This window comes from Callithrix jacchus, chromosome 8 (genome assembly GCF_049354715.1).
Source record: "Callithrix jacchus isolate 240 chromosome 8, calJac240_pri, whole genome shotgun sequence".
Classification (NCBI taxonomy): Eukaryota; Metazoa; Chordata; class Mammalia; order Primates; family Cebidae; genus Callithrix; species Callithrix jacchus.
This window is the reverse complement of record NC_133509.1, coordinates 51,122,612-51,134,895: the sequence shown is the minus strand read 5'-3', so window position 1 is coordinate 51,134,895 and position 12,284 is coordinate 51,122,612. Positions and strand designations below refer to the sequence as shown.

The 12,284-nt window shown below is 36.5% G+C and overlaps 1 long non-coding RNA gene across 4 annotated transcripts in view; it reads left to right on the top strand.

Moving 5' to 3' along the window:
* Window positions 1-12,284, top strand: part of LOC103795651 (uncharacterized) — a 656,956-nt gene that overhangs the window by 106,511 nt on the left and 538,161 nt on the right. For all 4 annotated transcript variants that reach the window (XR_013521685.1, XR_623249.6, XR_013521686.1 and 1 more), the window contains one exon: window positions 3,241-3,343. This is a non-coding gene — a long non-coding RNA (uncharacterized LOC103795651). The remainder of the gene's footprint in view (window positions 1-3,240; window positions 3,344-12,284) is intronic.

Here is a 12,284-nt window from a genome sequence, read left to right as displayed (position 1 = left end):
TATTTCAAGCTTGACTTATCTTTACTGTGGACATAAAATATGATCAGGGAGTGTGATGTCAGTGCATCCACTTTCAATAATTGATATGATGAATAATCTCAACCTTCCAACACCTTCTATATCTCCCCACATCTCAAGAAACTTCATTCATCAGCCACGTTTGAATGTTTAAGTAATCTTAGTGATGTATGGAACCCTGACACTCCCTTGTTAGAAATTTGTGCTACTAACATTCTATCAAATTAAAAAGCCACTGAGCTCTTGTGCATAAAATTATCATAAATTACCTTCTGAAGGTTCATTGCTGTTTGGAATGTTTAATTGCGCACTCAGCTGAACTTTAACAGCTCAGGATTATTAATCAACTTGTCAAAAGGTTTTTCATTATGTAGTCTTTAGATGGAATTGAGCAAGGTACAAACTTGTGCTTAAGTTGGTCTGATTGTAGCAAATTGCCAATAAATCTTGATTGAGTTTGGCATCTTTGGTTCACTTATTTTGATATTTTTACAAAGGATTCTTAGGGAAACTGGCTTCTCCTACAGTTTTCAATAAACTAAATGAATTCCTGTTTAAAGCAGGGAATTGTTCTGACCATCTAAGGGCCAATCAAGGCAGGTAGATATATGATACTGTACTTACAAGTGACCTTATACACTCCTATTGAATTATGAAAAAGAGTGAAGGATAAACTTCAAAATGTTACTTCTATTTTCATTATAATCTCTATTGTTATTTTATAGTAATCTGCTTATAAACAGTGTTTGAAGGGATAGGATATTTTAATTTAATATTGTTTAGTGTACCCTTATAATGAAGCCAGGACTATCTTATTTTCTAAGGAGTGGGTTCACCTTAGTTAGCAAAGCCATATCACAGTGTAAAGATTATTAGTGAGTTCTCATTTCTTCAACTATTAATCCTAAAAGCAATTATTTAAAACTCAGTGCACATGGTCACTACTTACATAAGCTCAGGAGTATGAAAAGTCTTCAATAAAAATGAAAATAATCTAACATTTTACACTGTACATAATTATTCCATTCTCCATTTTTCTCTCTCTGTAATTTTTTGAATTGTATGAATATCTGAAAAATTAGCATGGAAACCCAAGAAATAAATAACGTCCACCAAAGAAAGTTACCATAGCAATTTGTGGTAAGGTACTGGTGGTGTTAACAAGGGTAGTATTCTGAGCCTACTGATAACATTGGCATATATAAGAAATTTGTGAATGCCTGTCTCCTATGGCCACAAAAGTGAAAACTAGAATCTCATGATGCTGTCACTGGAATTGAAGCTGTAGGCCCCCCCCCAAGGGATGACTAATCTTATTGAAAAGACCTTTGGTACTGAAAACTAATCCTTCTTGGTTGGGAAATAAATTGCCTTTGCCAGAAATTATTTGAAGAAAAAATCTTGAGTGAGGTTTCAGTATTTGCCTCATTACTTTTCATGTGGCAAAAAATGTGAATAAGATACCCACTGAAAAAACAATTTAGATGCACCTGAATCCTGAGATGACTAAAGATTCTTCTCCCTGCCCACATCCCTCTCCACCAACCCACCCAAAGCCAACACGGCATAATTTTATCCCAAATCTCTATGAGTAATGTGGTAATGTTAAAACCAAGACTCTATTAGCTACGTTATAACTCCTGCCTTGCCATCACTGCATTTATCATTTCCTGCCCTCTTTCAAACAGAATGGGGTGGTGCAGTCAAAGAGGAAAAATAACTAATATGGTTTGAGAAAGACTCTGAATTAATTAAATGAACATAAATGGATAACAATGCACTGCTGACTGAAATTTGCGTTAAGAAGGGAAGACTGGTACTGGAATGCACATCATTTGTAGAAATGACACAGTGAATATTTCGTTATCAGGATTGGCTATCTCTTAAGATTGTATTGTACTGCAAGTAACAGAAAACCCAATAAATAGTGACTTCAATTCATTCACCCCATATAACAAGAAGTTTAGAGACGTGCTGTTGCTCCTGTTGATTTAGTTATTCAAAGATCCTATTTAGAACTCAAGCTGTTTTTCTTGTCTACTATTTTTGCTATGCTGACTTTTGTTTACTTGCTTGTGACCCCATGGTTGGGAATGCTGGTTTTAGTCAATTAACTGTGTCAGCCACAATTTAATCAATTTTATTTAGAATGAATAAGATGTTGCTGGTGAAGACTTTATTAATTTTTATAAAATTAGTTAAATTTTCACTCTAATTCCTCTATATTTAACAGAAAGATTTAAAACTTGCATGAAAGCTTAGAAAAAGCAATTTAATGACAGATGAAAAGAAACTTACTAAAGAAAAGTTGGAAGAGACTTTTCCCTTCTCCAACTATAGAAAAAAATTACCAGGAAGATGATGGCCAGCTGCTTTATTTTTCCAATACACATCAAATTAAAAAAAAAATCCAATTAATAAATGTGAAAGAATTTACCATCAATGAGGATTTTGGAATCCTGGAATTGGTGACTTCTTTGGAAAACTGTAAGAGCACCTTAGAAAATAACGTATTTGAAATAATTTAGGCAAACTTTTTTGAATAAGATTGCATGACATGATCTCTTGAGGTCCCATTCAATTCAATGGCTGTTTGGTTCTATAATGCTAAATTTTGGAATGATTGACTAGGATGCCTTAGGACTAAATTCCACTCATTTATTCCAGTATCAATTATGAGAAACAAAAACGTAGAAATTACCATTTTATGCACTGGTTATAGCAGCCAGCATTTCCCCCAAGCTTTGTAGTGATGCATTTTGGAGAGTAGAGTGGAACTCATAGTGTAAATTTTCTTTAGTTCATGGATTATTGATTTAATAGATCGTGACAATCTATTTTGTCAGACCTTCTACCACATGGGTTCTGAGTCAGCAGGCAGACAAGCCTTATAAAATATTTGCTGTTTTAAAAAAGCCGCTGCATAAGATGAAATTAAAGCTCAAAAGTGTTATAGTCAGTTATTTGATAAGTAAGGTGATCATAACCCAAGAGCCAGAATCATTAGAGGAAAAATGAAATCATCATTTTGATGTTTGCTTTTGCTTCTGTCACCACAATGGTAAATTTTAACCCAAAGGAAGAAAAAAGAAAAAAAGAAATTTTGTTTTTTAAGGATGTGTAACATAAAGGATGAAATAATGTCTAGTTGAATTCTTGGTCATCAAAGGTGGGGTTGTCAGAATCTGGAAAACAGGTTCTAATTTGGCTATTTGGTTCCAGGCATTTTATCGAGTAGCAGTGGGAAGCAGGAGGGGCAGAGAGAAAGCCAAACTGTGATGCAGCCCCAACAGTAGCTTCAAGCAATTCACAAGGAGTTCTAAAGGTGGGTTATTTCTTTAGAGATATCCCAAATGGAGACAAGGGGTGTTAAATTTTTGTACCCTTATATTGTTCAATCATTGGATGTGATCTTTCCCTAGGGAGGGAACATAAACTTGGTCATGCAGGTCCCTTTGGCCAAGGGTAATTCTTGGGGAGGATCACAGTAGAAGAGATAAATAGCTTAGCCCTGAGGGAGATATGGAGGCGCTCCACAGCGTCTAGTAGAGCACCCTCCTTCTGCCACTCGAATCATTTGTTTCATGTAGTAAATTCACCCTATCTGGCAAGAGCTACTCTCTGTACTTGCTTTATTTTCTTGGGGAAACCTTATAGAAAGAGGTTAGAGGTACAACAGCCCTAGGCAATACAGCTTGTCTCAAAGCTGTGCCTGAGACTTCCCCTCATCGCTGTTGATTAACTCTCCAGGCCAGGCAACTTACCTGGAGGGTCACAAAACTCTCAACTGTGACCCCAAGATCACTGTGATCTCAGGCCATGGCTTAGGTACTTGCCAATTTACTATTAAAATTGACAACCGGAGTGCCAAGATATGCCCCAGTGGATCACCTAGGCACCAAACAACAACAAACTCCTTTTCCTTCTCCTTCATCTCCTCCTTCTCCTCCTCCTTTATCTCCTCCTCCTTCTCCTTCATCGCCTCCTGCTTCTCCTTCATCTCCTCCTTCTCCTCCTCCTTTATCTCCTCCTCCTACTCTTCCCTCTGCTTCTGCAGCTGCTCCTCTTCTTCTTCCCCTTCCCCTTCCCCTTCCCTGTTCCCTTCCCCTTCCCCTTCCCTGTCCCCTTCCCCTCCCCCTTCCCCTTCCCCTCCCCCTTCCCCTTCCCCTTCCCCTTCTCCTTCTCCTTCTTCTTCTTCCTTTTTGAGACTAGGTCTCACTTTATTACCCAGGCTACCATGCACTGGTACGATCATAGCTCACGGCAGTTTCAAACTCCTAGGCTTCGGCATTGCTCCCACCTTAGCTTCCCAAAGTGCTGTCATTACAGGCCTAGCCCCTTGTTCTGTGTCTGTAAAAACAGATGAACTTCCTCCTGATTTTCAAGGTAAATTGTCTTTGTTAGGATGGTAACTTTTTTCCTTACCTGCTGGTCTGAGGAGCACAGAGTGACCAAGAGGCATCCAAAATTTAAAGTTTAATGGGACTCTCAGTGGGTCCCAAGAGTCAAAATCCCATTTCAGATTCTGCCTCGTAGGACTCTGGTATCAACTGCCACAGTTCAGGGCCCTAGGGGAACAGAGTTTACTGAGACTTAGAGATTTGAATGCAGGAGATTTATGGAGGTGTCCTCTCAGGATCAACACCTGTGAGGGAGCAAGGACCATGTGATTTGGCAGCTGAAGATGTTGACCTACAATGTGGTCATAGTAGCAGCCTCTGATAATCTCACAGGGCATATTGAAGCTGGTGTTATCCTTTAGAGATGTCCTAAATTGTGGAAAAGGTCTTGGTAACCTTGCATCTACCAGTCACTGGATATAAGCTGTTTTCCAAAGAAAACATAAACTTGGGCAATTTTTGTTGACAAAGGGCAATTTCTGGAGAGAGACGTAACTGTAATTTGTGTGTTGGGAGAAAGAATGCCTCAGTTCTGAAGTGTAATCTGGAGGTATATGGCAGAATCTTCTACCTTGATTCTAAATTTACTATTTGTATAGCTTGGATAAAACTCTCATTTAGTCAGATGACTTTTATTCCTTCCTTCCTTCATTATGAGTATTTGGTAAATCACTTTTGAATACATGAATGATTGAAACCTTTGAGTGTTTCACATGTCTTCACACTCTGCAATGTATGTTCTGATGATACAAATAGAGAAGTCAAGCACAATCTGCCATCATATTTGATAGGTGACATTGCTCTCTCTGCCCCTTTAAAAAAGGTAAGTTATTTAAAATTGTCTGCCTCTGTTTTCTTACCTGTAAACTGGGGCAAACAATGCTTTTTCTGTTCACTTCAAGATTAGGGGAAATCAAAGCAGTCTGTAGAGGTTCTTGGAAGATATAAAAAGCGTTTCATGACTTTGTATCTAGCATCATTATTATTACAGGTTGTTAATATTTACCATATAATGAACAAATAAGTACTTCATTTTATATTGTCTGAATTTGTGCTGAAGTAGACATTGAACGTCATTTGAACATTTCTGGAAGGATGTTGTTAGAGGTATAGTTTGGGAATGAAAGTCACAGTGAAATATCTGTTATTTGCATTTTACTATGTTTTATTTCAATGTTATTACTGTACTGAAACAATGTGTCACAATAGGCATTTGGATAATCTAAACACTTGGATAAAATATATAATTAACAAAATTCAATGGCATTACCTTTTTGGGTCATTTTAACAGTTAATATCTGTTTCTCACCTTTCTCATAGTAATAATTTTCTCCATTTCTCTTCATTTTCTTTCTAAATAAAATTATCTTTTTTCAAATTTTTTGAAAGACAAATGTGTTTTTAAATCAGTATGATAAATGTTAGTTGAGAATTTCTTCTGAAAATGTAAGTCTCAAAACTTAGACAGAGAGAACTTATAGTCAGAGAGGTTTTACAGAGCCATTTAATCCCACACCTGTTTCCATACCACAGGCTGACCAAACATAAAGTCAATAACAATTACTGGACACCTAAAATATGCAAAGCCCTGAGCCTGTGAAGACAAATAAAGGCTAATACGACTTATGAAGACGTATAAGCGCCATGGTCTTTAGGGGCTTATATTATAGTGAAATATGTTCACCTTTGGTTGGGCATAGATAAGAAAGATGCCTTTACTCAGATCAACTTAGAGGAAGGAGGATGGAAATAAATGGCTTGTAATTCTGACTAGAATAACTAGGTCAAGGAAACATCAAAGCATTCTGACTTTTTATCTTTCAACTTTTAATCTTCCTAGGAAGAACTGGCTTCCCAGGATTTTATTTTACCTCTCTCTCTCTCTCTCTCTCTAATCTATCTTATCTATCTATCTATCTATCTATCTATCTATCATCTATCTATCTATCTCCTACAATATTAATTGGCACTAAGTATAGACTAAAACAGATGAATAAAATCAGAGCCTATCATTTACCCTTTGAATCACAAAATGGCCTTCATTCCTAAAAGCCAATTGCCACAAAGGCTGAACTGTTTGTTAGAAAGGAGATGGGCCATAATCTTTTGAACTGAGTATACACAGCCATCCTGGTGCAGATAATTCACAAAAGTCTGTTTTGGGAAAAAACATACTTTGCCTAGATTTTTTTTTTTAACCAGCTGTATCAGACAGAGAGAAGTTCTCTATAGCTTGGAGAATAGTTTTATTTTTAAGCCATTTTGCCTGCTGAAGATTTGCCTGTGCACTGATATTGAAGGTGCTGTATGTATCTGAAGGCCAAACAGAGCGGCAGTAAAAGACTGCCAAGCTTAGCCTCACCATATACAGTAATAGGTGATTAACAGGTTTCTTTCAATTTCATAAATCTTACAAGTTTGAAAAAAAGTTTTTCATGGGTGATAAGAAATAAGCTAGTGCCTTGGTGAAGGAAATGCCTGTCATGAATGCACAGCCCTCAGAGGACTAAGCAATATTCAATCCTTGTCCTTAAGTAAGTCTCATAAAAGTCCAAAGGCAATAAGGTAAAAATCCAGAAGCAAAGTCTTGGTCATCCATGCCATCATATTTCTCGGTATTTCTACGAAGTAGTTTAGTGGCATCTATTAGGCTGACAAAGAATAGGTTTTATTTTACCAGGCAGAAAAATTTTCTAAGGATATCAGTAATGAAACATGTATTACAGAATTAAATAGCTTCAAGTGAGCAGTTGGAGGGCAATGTAGAATACCTGGTAGACAGGTAAATCAGTGTGTAAAGATGTGGAAGGAATCTTAAGCATCTATTACTCTACCAAGCAAATCCAAAACCTGGACTGGAAGAAGAACTTAAGGATGAAACTCTGAGATAGTTCATGGGCTGCATAGATAAGTATATTTGATTTCTTAATAAAATACAACATTTATAGAACTAAGCATTGGTTGCAGTTTATTGGTACTATATATTATTTACCATTTATAAATGAGAACCTGTCAACTCTAAATTGCCCATATGCATAAAAGGAAACCTAGGCATTGATAATTTCAGACAACTGATATTTAGAAAATCATACTTAATTTCATCAAATATTTATCAAATGCTTACTTTGTTGAAGGCACTATGCTGCTCTATCAGGTTCCTTCTTCAGGCAGTAGGATAAGACAAAGTCAATCAGCTAGCATTACATTTACAAGATATATGTAATAAGTGCCTAAAAGGGATGCAGAGGAAGGAGGGAGTTTATCCAGGAGGGCAGATTATGAAAGACTTTGTGGAGGAGACAGCAGTGACATGTTGTCAAACAAGTTATGGGTCCAAGGAGAAAGAATGTTTCTGGATGAGAAAATAAGTGTAAAACCAAGATTGGTAAGATAGGAAGTGAGAGGCATGTTTGGGACATCAAGAAAAGGTCATTTTTGCTTGGTTGCTGCAAGAACAGCTGTAGGGAGATAGAAATTTAGTTTGAAAAGGAAGTTGGGTAATATTGTAAAATGCTTTCAATTTTAGGTCAAGAGATCTACTTAATACTATATAGCAGGGCTTCTCAACCTTGACATTGTGGATATTCCAAATCAATAATTCTTTGTTGTGAGGGGCTGTCCCATGCATTATCCCTGGCTTGATGGCATTCCTCCCCTCTTTATCCCCTCCTCTTCTGACAACAACGAAAAATGTCTCCAGATTACCATATTCCCTGGGGGGCAAAATAATCCCCAGTTGAAATCCACTGCGGTAAATAATGAGAATCAGGGAAGTTTGGGAGCTATAATCAGAAATGCCTCTTCTTACTTTCCACATCGAATCCATCACCAAGTAATCAAAACTGTTTCTAAATATATTTTGTATTCTTTTCTTGCATCACTGTTGCCACTGACTTATGAAAGACCTTCCATCATTTCCACAGAGATCCCTGCAATCGTCTGTATGCAGCTCCCTGTTCTAGAACTTTTCACCTACTAACCATTTTTTCATACCCTTTTTCAAAATACAAATCTGATCATGTTATCACTTTTCATAAAATGCTTCAAATTCTCCATTGCTTTCATTGTAGAATTCAGATCTTTAACATGGTCCTTCCTATCTGTATAACCTCATAATTCCCTCCATAGAATCATGCAATGAACTTCCTTTAAAGTGTCATACCTTTTTATATTGCCATGTGTTTTCACATAGTGTTTCTTGTGTCTAGAACTCTACTCTCCCTGCTTGATGGGTAATGCTTATTCAATTTAAAACTCATTTCAGTAGTAATCTCATCTAAGCACAAGAAAACCCCTCCTGCCTTAGTCACCTATAACCCTAACATACTTCTGGAACCACTGTACTTTGTGTTATTGTGTCCTAGAACCAACCCACTTCTATTACTCTCTGTACAATTTTGTCTCATCCACTGAAATGTACTTTTCTTGAAGGCAAAAACTAGTTGTGCCTCTTTTTGTATATCCATAGTATACATTGTATATCCACAGTAGTTATTTTATATCCACAGGATTTGTATATCCACAGTAGTCATTTTCACCTTAAAGCTGTGGTCTGTGTATTTCCTAAAATGGAAATGATGCAGTTTTGACTGATGGGTCTTAGCAACCAATGTACTCTCCAAGGAGTTGGTCTTTTGTAGAGGACTTATACATAAGGGCTTGCTGGCCTTTGGAATACTCTCTGCTCTTTCCTACTTTCTCAAATAAGAAGAATCAACCAAACTCCAGCAGCTGCTAAAGTACATGGGCTCATCGGTATTTCTGTTTTGTGGAGGGACTATATTCCAATTTACAAATAAAAATATACTCTTCTAGCTTTATGATTATTTTGGTATTCATTTAGATGAGAGTCATAAACCTGAAGCCCTTGGAACTCTGAGTGTGCCAGGTAAGGTTTGTGATCTCACACAATTGTTTTCTGAGAAAGAATATGTAATACTTTAAAAATGTATAACATATTTTTTAAAGAAGTCAGCATTCTAAAAAGATTAGCAGTAATTTTCTTAAAGTCCCTTTACAGATAGCACTAAATCTCAAGTAAAATTTGAAACCTTTGCCTAGTATAGAATCCATTTGTCAAATATCCAAAGATTATTTGACCACAAACACAAAAGAAAGGTCCCAGTGTGGTAAAAAATAAAAATTCAAAATTAAAGTACTAGCTTAAAAGTAAACAATAAAAGCCCTAGGTTCTTTTCTCTCTTAATAAAAGAAAAGGAACAATAAGATAAGTTGGACACTGAATTTTCTGGAAACAATTTCAGCATCTGTAAAAGGTCTTCACTGTTTTCCAATGCTGGCTACTCCCAGGTCTGACATGTGCCACCTTAATCAACACTTTGGTGCAGGCATAATGGAAAACATGTTTTCTCTGCCATAACTCTAGTGTAAGCTTATGACATTGGCCAAATGGGACAGACAGTCTGAATCCTGCGATAGACAGGCCTTCTGACAGCCATATAGAGGACACCCTGCTCATGAAAGATAGACTTTATAGATATGACAGTCTCCAAACTCTTTCTTGGAATAGAGAAATTTGGCACAACTTTTCCCAGAAACTGTGCCAAAGATCTTTAATACTAGAGGCAGTTCTCATAATCATAAACTCTATTGGTGAGTGTACTGACTCAAGTGCTCGGTGCTTTTTCATCTAATCAGACTTGAGTGTGGAAACAGCCCAAGGTTTCCTTGGGTGTTTATATTATTTCAATGGCACTTCCTTTGATTTACCTAAGGGATGTTTTGTTTTAATTAAAGTTTATGATCAAAGATGGGCTGAAAAAGTATTGAGGTGGATGTACATTGTTTATGGGTTTTGAATACAATTATATCACCCATAAAAATAGACCAAACAATTTTGTTTGTCTGCCAAAAATCAATTCTTGATCATAGGATTTCAGGTCTTCATTTTTTTTTTCATTTACATTAATAAAAGGTACTTGCTGATCATTAGCTGGAGAAAAGTGTAAAGGCAGTAAATCTGGAAACTAATGTTTATTAAGTTTCAATAGGAAATGTAATGAGATCTGATGTTGGTTAAATTATGGACTCTTTCCAATTAGTTGGCTCTCCCTCCAAAGCAAATGTACTAAAAATAAAATAACTTCCTTTTTGATGTCAATTATAAAGTGTGCATTTTTTTGTCTCTTTTTGTCTTTTACATTTTGATAAGATTTGGCAAGATAGTACCTATGAACCTATCTGACACCTGCCTCAGAAATCATGCCAAATGTCATCAGGTCACCATCCATTTCCTTCATACTCTCTTTGCTTTTATGTACTAAGTTCTAAAATTAGAAGCAAGAGAAATGAAGTACTGAAGACCACATCTTTACTGGGGACTTTTATTAAAGCCAAACAAGTTTTCATAGGAAAAATATTAGATTAAAATGACTTCCAAAGCAAACCCATCAACTTCTTGACAGGTCATAATAGCACTGGGTACAGAACCTTGATTCTTAGAACAAGACTTACAACTACTGCTGCTTTCTTCTGTGTTTGCAAAGATACCGAGAAGCACAATAGCTAGGGCCCCTGCTTCAAGATCACCAAATATCTGTGGACTCATGTCTGAAGCTGCTCTGTGCCCTCCTCACATTCAGCAACTAGAGCAGTATGAGCTGTGGATTGTGGTCCTCAAAGACTCCTTGGACGGGTATGTGTTTCAAAGAAGACATCAGCATGGTGACAAGACTGCTGTTTTATTTTACCTTGCTTAAGGTATTTGCATCACAAAAATGAAAAATAATTGCACTTAAAAGTTGGAACTTTGGAAACAAAGGTATTATTTGAGAATATACAAATCACATCATGAAGATTTAATTTAATAAACCACCAAAATTTTTATTTTACCCAAGAGCAAGGCATTTAAAGTAGGAGATCTAGATTCCACTTTTTGGTTTCACTTTTCATTACTGTATGTTCTGAGCCAAGTCATTTGACAGCTATGAAGCAGAGATACTAATACTTCTTTTTTTGAAAAAGTTTATATATATATATATATATATATATATATATATATGTCTGCTCGAGGTGATAGATATCCTATTTACCCTAATGTGATTATTATGCATTGCATGCCTGTATCAAAATACCTCAGGTACCCCATAAATATATATATATATATATATATATATATATATATATATATATATGTATAATTGATGGATACATAGTAGGTATAAATAATATTTATGGGGTACCTGAGGTATTTTGATACAGGCATGCAATGCATAATAATCACATTAGGGTAAATAGGATATCTATCACCTCAAGCATTTATCCTTTGTTTTACAAACGACCTAGTTATAACCTTTTAATTATTTTAAAATGTGCTGGTCACAGTGGCTCACGCCTGTCATCCCAGCACTTTGGGAGGCCAAGGCAGGTGGATCATGAGGTCAAGAGATTGAGACCATCCTGGCCAACATGGTGAAACTCCGTCTCTACTAAAAATACAGAAAATTAGCTGGGCATGGTGGTGCGTGCCTGTAGTCCCAGCTACTCGGGAGGCTGATGCAGGAGAATTGCTTGAAACCAGAAAATGCAAGTTGCAGTGAGCCAGGATTGCGCCACTGCCCTCCAGCCTGGCGATAGAGCAAGACTCTGTCTCAAAAAAAAAAAGTGCAATTAAGTTATATTGACTATAGTCACCCTGTTGTGCTATGAAATACTAAGTATTATTCATTCTTTCTATTTTTTATACCCACTAACCATCCCCTCAGGATACTAATACTTCTTTGCAGGAGAAACTGAGGGATTCTTTTCTAGAGGAATGCTGCTATACATTGTTTGGGTTCATTTTGTTGTCACAGTGCTAAGGGCTGTGCCAGGTTAAAGGATATGAATGTAGCCCTTTTAAATTGT